Source organism: Ovis aries, chromosome 17 (genome assembly GCF_016772045.2).
Source record: "Ovis aries strain OAR_USU_Benz2616 breed Rambouillet chromosome 17, ARS-UI_Ramb_v3.0, whole genome shotgun sequence".
NCBI lineage: Eukaryota > Metazoa > Chordata > Mammalia > Artiodactyla > Bovidae > Ovis > Ovis aries.
This window is the reverse complement of record NC_056070.1, coordinates 17,348,880-17,360,977: the sequence shown is the minus strand read 5'-3', so window position 1 is coordinate 17,360,977 and position 12,098 is coordinate 17,348,880. Positions and strand designations below refer to the sequence as shown.

The 12,098-nt window shown below is 41.1% G+C and overlaps 1 protein-coding gene across 1 annotated transcript in view; it reads right to left on the bottom strand.

Moving 5' to 3' along the window:
• Positions 1 to 6,959, bottom strand: part of CLGN (calmegin) — a 45,623-nt gene extending 38,664 nt beyond the window's left edge. Inside the window, exon 1 of the mRNA XM_027956258.3 lies at positions 6,836 to 6,959. The gene's annotated coding sequence lies outside the window, so the exon portion shown is untranslated. The remainder of the gene's footprint in view (positions 1 to 6,835) is intronic.
• Between the last annotated feature and the right edge of the window lie 5,139 nt (positions 6,960 to 12,098).

The following is a 12,098-nucleotide window of genomic DNA, read 5'->3' as shown; positions in this document are numbered from 1 at the left end:
AAATAAAGCAATGGAGAAGCACATCTGTTTGCATATATCACTGACCTCCTGTATGTTCTCTGCATTGCCTCTGGGCTGGTTCAATAACAAACGGAAGTATAAGTTAACTGGCCAAGTAGGAGATACTTGGGAGAGATTTCCGGCTGATCGCCACAGATGTTTTCTTTTTTTTTCCCAGGAGACATAACTACACTGTGTTTTTTCTAGCGTTAAGCAGGACTCAGGTGAATGGAGTTAGAAGAGGCCCAGGAAAGCTAACGAAGCACCGCTGGCCTGGGTATAAAAGCTGGGAGCCAGGACAGCCAGTGCTACGAACTCCAGCAGGCTCAAGACCCAAGCAGAGCCAGTGTTTCAGCTCAAGGCCAAGGGCAGGGAAACAGCTGAAGTCCCAGTTCAGCCTGCTAGGCAAGAGGACGTCCCTCTTCCTCTCTGGAGTACCAGCTTTATTGTCCTATTCTGGCCTTCAACTGACTGGATAAGGCCACTCACCTAGGGGAAGGGCAATCTGCTTTACTCAGCCTACCATTCAAATGTTAATCTCATCCCAAAACACCCTCACAAACACAGCTAAAATAATATTGACCAAATATCTGGGTATCCTGTGGTTCAACCAAGTAGATACATACAACTAACTATCACAGCCATCTACTCCTTAGGACACCGGCAACCAGAAATTATGTTAGGCCCCTGGGATTTTTTAATTTACTATTTGAGCACTACCTTAACTAACACATACTGTTAACTGAAACTGGGTATATTTTTCTAAATCAGAAGGACAATGAAAATATCTCAGGAAATACAGTAAAAAGTGGGGAAAGAACCATAATAGCAGAAATAATAGTTGAAAATACAACTTTCTAATGATTTAGGGAAATAACTACAGTGTTTCAAGAATTCTGGATCGGATCCTATAAAATTCAGGAACTACTGAAGATGTGAGAGTAGTGAAGTGATCAGAGCTGAAATCCAGGATACGTAAATATTGTTTGGTTTTAGTACTTATAGAAAGAATAAACTAAATCTGCACTGGGCTCTTATAAAACATAGCTACACACTAAAGTTAAAGTGGACTAAAGAGCATCTTTTTTCAAAATAATCATTACATAAACATTATAATGATACATTTATTTATTTACTGAGGATTTATAGTACTTCTACATAGTTCCAAAGTGAGGAAATTTGCAACAACAAAAAACATACAAAAATATAAGCTCACTGACAGCCAGCATTCTCATTTCTGTATTCACAGTGCTAGCCAAAGAGTGCCAGGGCCTGATAAACAGAGACATATTTATGTTCACAGAATGAATGAGTGAATGCAGAAATGACAGGAAAAAATGTTACAGGGGAAGATAAATAGCTGTTACTAAGCAACCAGCTCGAATGACTTGATTGTTGTAGCAGCACTGCAACCATAAATTTGGCAAAAAGATTTCTAGGCAATTAGGGGAAGGCCGAAAATAAAATGAAGCAGTTCCACTGTCTACAAAAGTCTACAAGAGCCTTGGAGGAAAAATCCTTTTTCAGAATTTAACTCCTAGAAAAAATTCATGGGTTGAAACCTTATATATAGTAGATGTTTTTAACTACGGTTTTATGAGAGAGAAATGGTTATGTCAATGGTTCCAACACTGGCCCTCTGATGTCTTTTAGAACACTGTTACAACGTAACACAAAGTATTCCTATAGATAAAGGAGATAATAATTTAGAAATTTTGCAGTTTCATGCTCTAGTTTAATATGGGGGAATTAAACATATTATTCAATTATATTCTACACCTATGAAGAAACACCTCGTTGTGAGGTATTTCAGAATCTTGCTACAGACATCCTGCATTTTAACAACTCAGGTCATAACTTACTAGAAAAGATAGTAAAAAAAAAAATTAGATAAAAAAATCTGTTACCATGTCATAAAAATAAAACTGGACAAATTTTCACCAAAATTAAAGGGTATTTTTGGAATTATCTGGCTATGGTGCACATAGCCCACTTTGAAGCATCACAAATAAGGTGGAGAGATAGGTAATGCTGCTGCTAAGTCGCTTCAGTCGTGTCCGACTCTGTGCGACCCCATAGATGGCAGCCCGCCAGGTTTCTCTGTCCCTGGGATTCTCCAGGCAAGAATGCTGGAATGGGTTGATAGTGGCATCTTACAGAGGCAGCCTTCTTCCAAAGAAGCTGCAAGACTCCATTTGAAATGCAGGAACTTTCTCAAAGAAGCATGCTTCAGAATAAGTCACACCTGGGATTTATAAAATTTTGTAATAGCTAATATTTCCAGAAATTCAGGAGAGGTTATTCAGTAAATTTAAAAAAAAATCATCATTCATGAATTCATTTAACAAATACTGCTGCTGCTGCTGCTGGTTGTTAATTATGTGCCAGGCATGATGTTAGAATTTACAATTAGAACTTACTGAACTTACAGTAATTAGCAAAACATTTGGCCCCTGACTGCAAAGAGCTTATAGTTTGGGATGGAAAGCAGGTGTTAAATAACCCAGGTATAACACATAGTAAATTGTGACAAGTGACCAACTAGTAAGGAATTTTTAAGAGTTGGTAATTGGGGAACTAAATTTGCATGGTAGAGGAAGTGTCAGAGAAAGCCTCCTAGAGAAAGCTACATTCAAACTGAGGTACAAAGGTTAGAAAGGACCGATTTCCCCAGGCCATGGGCAAAGGAATAATTGAAAAGAGAAGAGTGGGAAAGGAGAACTGGAAGTGCTGTTTGAGTATGCACTATTCAGGCAGATTAATTCCAATCCTTACAGCAACTCTCTGATGAAGGTACTGGTACCCCATCCTTCGTAAGGAAAGCAAGACTCAAGGAAGCAACTTACTCAAGAATACAGAATGCTACTAAATAGCAAAGGTAAGACCCAAGGTTATAATAGGTATAGCTTCAAACTCTACATTCATTTCATTAAAGCTCTAAAGTTAGAAGGTTTAACTATTTAGCTCATTAAATGGCCTATAAATTGAGGCTCTAGGCCTATAAATACAGGTTAAGTATTTTTTAAATATGTTCCATCCTTTAGACATCCATTCCAGTATCTGTGGGCTTCATATTCTAAAAGCCATATTTTGATGTCTATCCAAACTATAATTTACACACCCAAATCTAGTTAGTTGGTTAAATGGCCTTTAAAATCTTTCCAGCAAAGATTTTAAAGCAGCTTAAGGCTACAAGAAAGTATAAAAACTAACAACTTCATAGTATCACCTTTTATTTCTCTGACACTTTAAAATTTTACAGTGTTCACACAAATTTCGGATATTTAAGAAGACAGTTATGCAGCTCAAGGATGAACAGTAAGGCTTACTATTGAACTATAATCATCACATGATAGATAATGTAAATGTTCCTGGGTATCACCTTAATGAAAGCATCTAGAAAGAATGTCTTAACTGTTGGCATTTTTAATTTCCTGTGGTAGCCACAACAATGACCTGTGCCCCAAAGATGTTCACATCTTATTCTTTGGTTCCTGTGAGTGTTACCTCACACAGTAAAGGAGGCTTCTCAGATGGAACTAAGGTTGTTACCTAGCTGACCCTAAAATAGATTACTCTGGATATGCATGTGGGCCCAATATAATCACACAGGCCCTTAAAAGCGGAAAAGGAAGTCAGTGAGAGAGGGCAGAAGAGATCTGAAGAGTGAGAGGGACTCCACCCACCATAGAGATCTTGCAGATAGTGGAAGGTGGGTCATGAGCCAAGGACTCTGAGTGGGCTCTAGAAGCTGGAAATCACAACCTTCAGCTGCAATCAACAAGGAAACAAGAACCTCAGTCCTACAACCAAAGGAAACTGAATTCTGTCATCAATCTGAATGAGCAAGGAAGAAGACTCTCCCCAGAGCTTCTAATAAGGAATGATGCCTTGTCAACACCTCATGTCAGTGCAGTGAGACCTGTGTCAGACTTCTGACCTATAAAACTGTGAGAAAATAAATGTGCGGCATTAAGCTGCTAAGTTTGTGGTAACTTATGATGGTAACAATGAAAAACTTCTAGTGTTCCTGTACTTGATTCTAGCTTCTTTGAAACAGTTCCCATCAAACAAATCTTACTTGGTAAATGCAACAGCTTTTTTCAGTTGTATTGCCTGCTGCTCTCTCTTGACCTTGCTGACTGTTTCTTCGAAGCTCTCTCCTTCCTTGATTTCCATGATGCTATTCCTGAGTCTTGATTCTCTTCATCTTCTCTGCCACCTTTATGGGCTTTCTCTAATCTCCTGTAAATGACGCTGTTCCTTCAGGTTCTGTCCCCAGGCTTTCTCCTTACATTTCATATACTCTTGGCCTCTACCTCTAAAGACTGCTGCTGCTGCTAAGGCGCGTCAGTTGTGCCTGACTCTGTGTGACCCCACAGACGGCAGCTCACTAGGCTCCCCCGTCCCTGGGATTCTCCAGGCAAGAACACTGGAGTGGGTTGCCATTTCCTTCTCCAATGCATGAAAGTGAAAAGTGAAAGGGAAGTCGCTCAGTCGTGTCCGACTCTTCGCGACCCCATGGACTGCAGCCCACCAGGCTCCTCCACCCATGGGATTTGCCAGGCAAGAGTACTGAAGCGGGGTGCCATTGCCTTCTCCGACCCCTAAAGACTCCCAAATGCTATCCACAGCACAGAAGCCATCACCCTTTAGTTTCTTCTAGGATGTAGCAAAGCCTCCATTAATTTGAGGCTCATCTTTCCACCCAAACCAGTTCTCTAATCTCAATTCCCTTCTTCCATTAACTGCACCTCTGGTCAACCAAATCAGCCATGTTACTCTGTCACTATCTTATGATTATTCTTGCTGATATTCTATACCACTGGTAGTTAAACCTGTTTGGTTGTATATATTATTGAATGTATATATATCCATGCCACAGCCTTAATTTAGGAATCCATGACTTCTGAAAAGCATCAGTAAAGTCCCACTTTGCTTCTTCACTTCCAGCCTTCCCAATCAATCTATCTGCCACCTTCTCTCGAGCATGAATTTTCTAAAGAACAAGTGTACTACCTGTTCATAAAAACGTTCAACAGCTGTCTACAGTTCTCAGTATAAATTCTGCTCTTTTAAGACTCATTTCTTACTCTTGACACTCACCTATTAACACATTCGTGCTTTCTATCTGCTATTATAACTGAGATGCTTCTGGTATTCAGTTTTAATGGCTGACTGAGGACTCACCAGCACGACTAAGCCTCAAAAGTACTGTTGGAAAAAATCACTAAAGTTTTAGTTGTCATGTAACTTCAGGAGCTCAACTACAAAGTGATATGATAGAAAGTACACTGAGTTTGGCACCACCATACCAAGTTTCATATTCTATTACTAAAAAGGAAAGGGTTAAAATTGTTCTAAACCTCCCCCCTACCCCATCTATCAAGTGAAAGGATTAAGCTGGATGATCTTAATGTCTATTAAAGCTAGCAATTCTAGCTTTCCAGTTAAGAGCACTAAAACTTATTAGGAACAAGCAATAAGGTTAATTTACAGCACTTGACAACCCACTCCAGTATTCTCGCCTGGAGAATCCCATGGACAGAGGAGCCTGGCGGGCTATAGTCCATCGGGTCCCAGAGTCCATCCAACACGGCTGAAGTGACTAAGCACAGCACGGTTCAGTTTCTGCGGATCCATTAACATACACCATCCATACACAATAACCAACTTTATCAACTAGATGAGGGCTATCTTCGATGGATTTACCTATAAGCTCTCAATGTGACTGGAAGACCAAACCAATGGCACGTGAAGACAAAACTGTAAACTTAAAAGAAGTCAAACAATTGCCCAAAGGAAGGTTACCTTCAGTAAAAGACCTAGAGTGACCTAAGAATTTAAAAGCAAACAAACTCGCAAGGCTAGATCAAGGTTTTGATGTCTTTAAAGCATCAAAAAGTCTCCATACAAACTAACTTTCCTAATTCGAGAGTTCCTCCCACGGCCACTCTCCAATGATCTGCTTTCTCCCTTCTGGACGTCGTTGCCATTTGCTTATATATCCAAAGCAAACGCCTCGGATTCCTGTTGCTCCGGCAGGTGCTATAAATAAAATCAGCTAAAGGCTCTGATCGTAAACAGCCGACGGCGATAATGAGTCTCGAGTCATTACGGCTTCGTGGGATTCATCCCGACGCTCTCCCTCCCTCCCCAGCGGCGCGCACCGGGCTCCAGGCGGCGCGTCGAGGGAGCGGCCGGGAGTCGCGGGCCACCAGCGCCGCGAGGTCGGGTCCCTCCGCCTCTACAGCGGCGGGGAGGGCGTGAACTGAGCCTAGCTGGGTTTCACTCGCCTGTCGGTGCGAAGCAGCGGGCGGAGAGAGCAGCGCTGAAGCGAGACCGGCCCCCTCTCCATCCCTCGGGAGCGCGCCCCGGGGCTCGAGCGTGGAACGGGGCTGAGATGGCAACCGCTGGAGTAACGGACTCGGCCCCCGGGGCCTCTGAACCTCGGGGACGGGCCGGGCTGACGGGCCACCTGGCCTTCCCCGCGCCAGCCCCAGCGCCGCAGGTGGCCGTGGACACAGAAGTGCCGGGCGTCCCAACCGACCCCGAGGGGGCATCTCCCCAGCGCCGCCCGCCCGGGCCGGCCTCCCCGCCCCCGAGGCCCGGAGGGCCCGCCCGAGAACCTCTCCCGGACGCGGACGCTGGCGCGTCCCCATCCCCAAACTCAACACCCACCTCCCCACGGGGCCCCGCCGGGTCCGCCGGGCGGACGCCCAAGAAAGGGGCGCAGCAGGAACCCCCGCCCAGCGGGGGAGAGCTAGGACTCGGCCTCCTCACCCCCAGCTGGAGCGCAGAGGACGCGGAAAGTGACCTACTACTGCCCACGCACCTGTCTCGCGGGCCCGTTTTCGGGAGTGGCAGCTCAGGTGTCCGAGCCGCTGCCACTTGCTCCCCGCGTCTCCCCTAGCTCAGTCCAGCCGCCGGCCGCGCAGCAGCGACTGCTAACCGCGCGTGCGCGTGCGGCCGCGGGCGGGGAGGAGGCGGCGGCCACAGGCGCGTGCTGCGCGCACCTGCACCGAGGGCCTCAACCGCCGCGGAGGCACCTTCCCAACCACGCGCCGCGCGGCCCCGCCAGCCGGTGGTTGCGTGCATCCGGCTCCTCGGATGGCCTGGGAGGAATTCCTCGCTATCCATCCGGAGGCCCTTCCCTCCCGCAGAGCGCCTGCTCTCTGCAAGCAGTGAGCTTCTACCTCCTAAAGCACATAATTGGGCCCTGAATTTTGAGTAAATCACATTTTAACAGCGTCGAGTTAGTACCCCAGGCCTTCCCTGGGGTTCTAGACGTTCTGATGAGAGGTCATTGTGGTCAACAGGGAGCTATTCTTCCCTGAAAGTGTATGATATATTAAATATTAACATAATAAATAGTACTACATGGTTTCTTTTTGAAATGCTACTGATAAGAATTGTTAACCTTTCGTTGTGTTTCAGTTCAGTCGCTCAGTCGTGTCCGACTCTTTGCGACCCCATGAATTGCAGCTCTCCAGGCCTCCCTGTCCATCACCAACTCCCGGAGTTCACTCAGACTCACATCCATCGAGTCAGTGACGCCATCCAGCCATCTCATCCTCTGTCGTCCCCTTTTCCTCCTGCCCCCAATCCCTCCCAGCATCAGAGTCTTTTCCAATGAGTCAACTCTTCGCATGAGGTGGCCAAAGTACTGGAGTTTACTGAGCTCTAAACGGTTTCATTATACATTCATTATGTTATTGAACGTCCCAACAACCTTGGTGAAAAAAACTGAAGATAGTTATTTGCCTTTGGCTTGAAGTATTAATAAATAGTGGAAATGGGGTTCAAATCTTTTCCAGAGCCTGTCATTTTAACTCACACTAAAAGTTAAAATATAGCATAAACATAGTAGTGAATCACAACTTTCTTTGCCCCATAGATATTGGATCATACATCCCTTACTGCTTATTCTTGATAGTAAATTTTGACTTTGATTTTGGTATTATCATGCTTTCAATTTTATTGTAATAATAAAATACTTAACTTGTGATATCTCTGTTAAGAGTCTCAGATTAAGGGAATTGATGGAGCTCCATGCATAAAATGTTATTACTGGCTAGATATCAAGATCACTGAACATTTCTCACACAGCATCCGTGATAAGGCCACTATATCTAGACTTTTGACACTGTCATCTTCTGTGTAAAAGATGGTATTTTTGTTATTTGGATGGTAATTATGGGTTTAAAAAGACAAATTTATTCCAGGTACTTTTAACAGTATTATGCTCTTTTCTTAGGCTTTGCAACTTCTGTTATTCAACATAATTCTGTGACCGGTAACAAATTTGACTTGTTAGAAAAGAATTTCTGAAGGATCCACTCAAAGTTTGCAATGAAGAAGCTGAAAGCTTAAACTTGAGGAACAAGGAATCTGAGCTAAATGAGCCCTTAATCTGATCCATTGATGTAAAGATTTTTTAAAACTCCAAGATTCAGATATATGCTTAATATTTATTCTTAGTTTATAATGTTGTTTAAGGGAGTACCTATTTATCTATTTTGTTATTTTAATAGGAATTCAGAATGAAAAGCTAAAGTGTTTCCATGTTCCTCTTACTGAGAGGCTTATCATTTATTGAACATTTACCTTCTGTCTGCTAAACTATGAAAATACTGATAATGCAAAGATGACAACTATATGAGCTCTGCTTTCAAATAGCTAATATATTTAGAAAAACAGACATCTAATCTGTTGACCACCATTCTAGAAAGAGACCCAACTAAGATAAAAAGGCATTTATCTGGGGTCTGTTAGGACTCCACCCTGGAGACACCGACTCAAGAACTACCTGAATTGTGTTTTGCTGGACTACAAAATGAGGGAGGCTTATAAAGGCAAAAACCAAACACTTAAAGTTATTTGAGTGGTTATCAAGAATTTTAATTGGAGCTGGCAAGTAAGGGTGCTTATTAAGTGAGGATTGGTGGGGGTCCCAAATGGTTGCATAGTTACAAGGGGAGAACTTGAGACCATAAGGTTTCAGCTGACAGGTGTTGTTTTGAATACAGCTGGTGATGTTCTTGAGTCTGGCATAGCTCAAAGAAAGTTCAGGTTCTCAGTGGTGCAGAGACTTCTCTGAGACCTGGTCCTCATCGGCCACCCAGCTCCATTTTTGTATGCTTGATCCATGATTACTCTATTATAATTTTAATTTATTATCAAATTAAATATCCAGTAATGTATAAGTTACATAATAGAATGGACAAAATGCTGGGACAGAGTATGTTGCCATTCATTTTTCCTAAAGGAAAGTTTCATCAGAGAAGTACTATTGGACCCATCCTATGAAAGCCAAGGAAGTGGGCGTTCTTGGTATCACGGTTGACATTTTCTGTCCCTACTTGTTATCAATTTGGGTAAACTGTATTACCCTAAGAAATCATTTTTATCTAAGAGTTCAGAAAGAAAACATCAGTAAAACAAAAATCTTTCATCTCATGATTCATTCATTACCTATGAGTAGCTACTAATATCAACACAGCATCTAAAAATATATGCTAAGGTAAGTAAGGAAAAAAAAAACCCAACATAAGGTGATGGTCTCCATGGGAATATGCCTGCACAGATTTAGCTCCCATTATTTGTTCATAATTGTTTCAATTCTGTCACCAGGTGGAAGATCCATACAGAACACAGCAAATCCCTAGATACTTTACACACTTAGGTTAGAAGAGGGTGTCTCTTTCCCTTCTACCAGGAGTATACCACATTTACTATTACAAATACTATTAGTAGTACTACCATATAACCATTTACTTCCACAGTATTTAAGGCAGATGATGGTGGCTATTATCAATATTTGAGACCCATTCTGGCAACAGACTTTCACTTGCCATGCCCCCAATGTTTATAGAGCTATTCATTTAAAAGTAATGTTGAAAAAAAATGTCTGGTCTGAATGTGGCTTCTACAAACTTATCGGATATATTAAGTCAGTTGCTTAAATACATAATTTGCCTTCATATATATGTTTGAAGATAAGTGATTTTTAAAAAGCAAAATCAGTGTGTTATAAAATGAATGCCCCAGCCAACCAGCGAGCACTGTTTGCTCTGCTATGCTCAGATAGGTGTCTAAGGTTCTCCAAACCTCCCCCTCCCACACACTTAGACCAGAGGCTGTGGGTGGTGAACGAGACCCTCCAAATGTCTACCATTTGAGAGCAGTGGGGATGGGAATGGAAGCTGGGGGCATCTCTCCCAGCTAGACTAGAAACATTTCCGAGAATTGCTTTGTGCTGACCACTGAAACACTCTTGTCCTGGAATCATTCCCTTAAGGACAGCAGTCATTGGGTTGAATCTTTAAGGCTGTCTTTTAACTTCTTTCTCTTTATCATAACTTCCAGCATCTGCCATGCCCAGGGCATATCGGTCAGTGTTCAAATGCCTCTTTCTGAGTGTCAAAGCAGAGTTCCCTTGGAATCATCTGGAATCATTCAGGCTTTTCAACAACAGCCAGTGGAATGTTGGACAGTCCCCTTTAATACTATTCCAGTTTACCGTATCAACCCTTCGGGTATTTTGTTCCAATCTTGGATAGTGAACTAAGAAGTCCTAGTGGGTACCTTTACAAGGAATCATGCCTTCTTTTTCAGAAATGCTCTACCTGGAATTAGTTGTAATTTTTCATATTAACCTGGAATATGATCTGGTAGATTTAATTTTAAAAGCTCAAAACTGAAGTCAAATGTTAAAAAGACATGTCTTTTATTCTTATTTTTCTTCCCAACTTTATTGAGATAATAGTTGACAAATAGCTCCTTTCTTTAAAGAAGAAAGTGAAATGGTGAATATGAACAGTTCATCATTCATATTCACTTTGGTATGTAACACAGTTCATATTGATATAAATGTGTGAAGTTTTGGCAGTCAAGGATAATACAGCAGTTTGAATTAAGATTCTCATATTTTATGAAGGATAAGAAAGAAGTAATATCTCATTATTTCTCAAAATAAAGTAAAACTCAATAGAATAACAAGAGGAAAAATAGATTTTAATAGATTCCTATAAGAAACTGATGAATTAATAAAGATTTAAAAGAATTTAACAAATAAAAAGCCTGATATAAGAGGAACCAGTACCCATTGAATAGGAATATTTAAAGAAGACACTTATAAAGCACAAAACTAATATTTATAAAAACAAATGAAAAAAGGAAATCAACTATACCTCAATAAAAATGCGAATAAGTAATGCATATTTTAAAGGGAGTATATAAAGACTATACATTCTTCTGTAATTCATATGAAATATAAGAATTCATAACTCAAAGTTTATCACACAAAGTTCTCTAACAAGGTAATTAAATTATAAATCAACAATAAGAGATGGCAAAACCAAGATATTAAAAAAAACACTCCCAAATAACCCAAGAGTTAAGAATGCAATAAGAAGAGAAAATATGAAATCTTTAGAAACTGAATGACTGTCAGAATACATATACATCAAGATGCTTGTTAATCAGCTCAAATGGCACTTGGAAGTTTCAGTTTTAAACGCATTTGTTAAAAAGACAGGAAGATACTGCGGCGCCGCCAGCCTCAGAGTTGCTCCGCCTTGCGCTGTCTATTTTAGGTGTCTTAACACAATAGATAACAGCCTGCGCCGGTTCACGCAGGACCTGTCCCGGATGACAGCAAGTTTCTGAGATGTTAGCTACTTAGCTAAAATGTTTAGCTATTTAGATAGCTACTTAACTATCTAATTCAACAAAATATACTTCTTTATTTTTAAAAACTTCCCTGCCTTTACTTATTTTTATAAAAATTTGTAATAGTAAGGGTACAAGTATCATAAACAAATATGCAAATTTTTCTTGACATAGAGGCAGTTAAATATTTTCAAATCTACTAGTTTGTTCATTATTCCTTCCTGTTGTATATAATCATTTGTTTTGAACATTATAAGTTCTGAAAGATGCCATTAGAAATCACGGTGATCTAAGATTAAAGTATTACAGAGCTTCTTCTTGTTGTGCTTCATTTTTTCATATTTCCTGTAATAAAAATAAGAAATCTTTAACATCCAGAAATAATATACTATTCATTCATAAGGATGTAACTGTTTTCATGACAG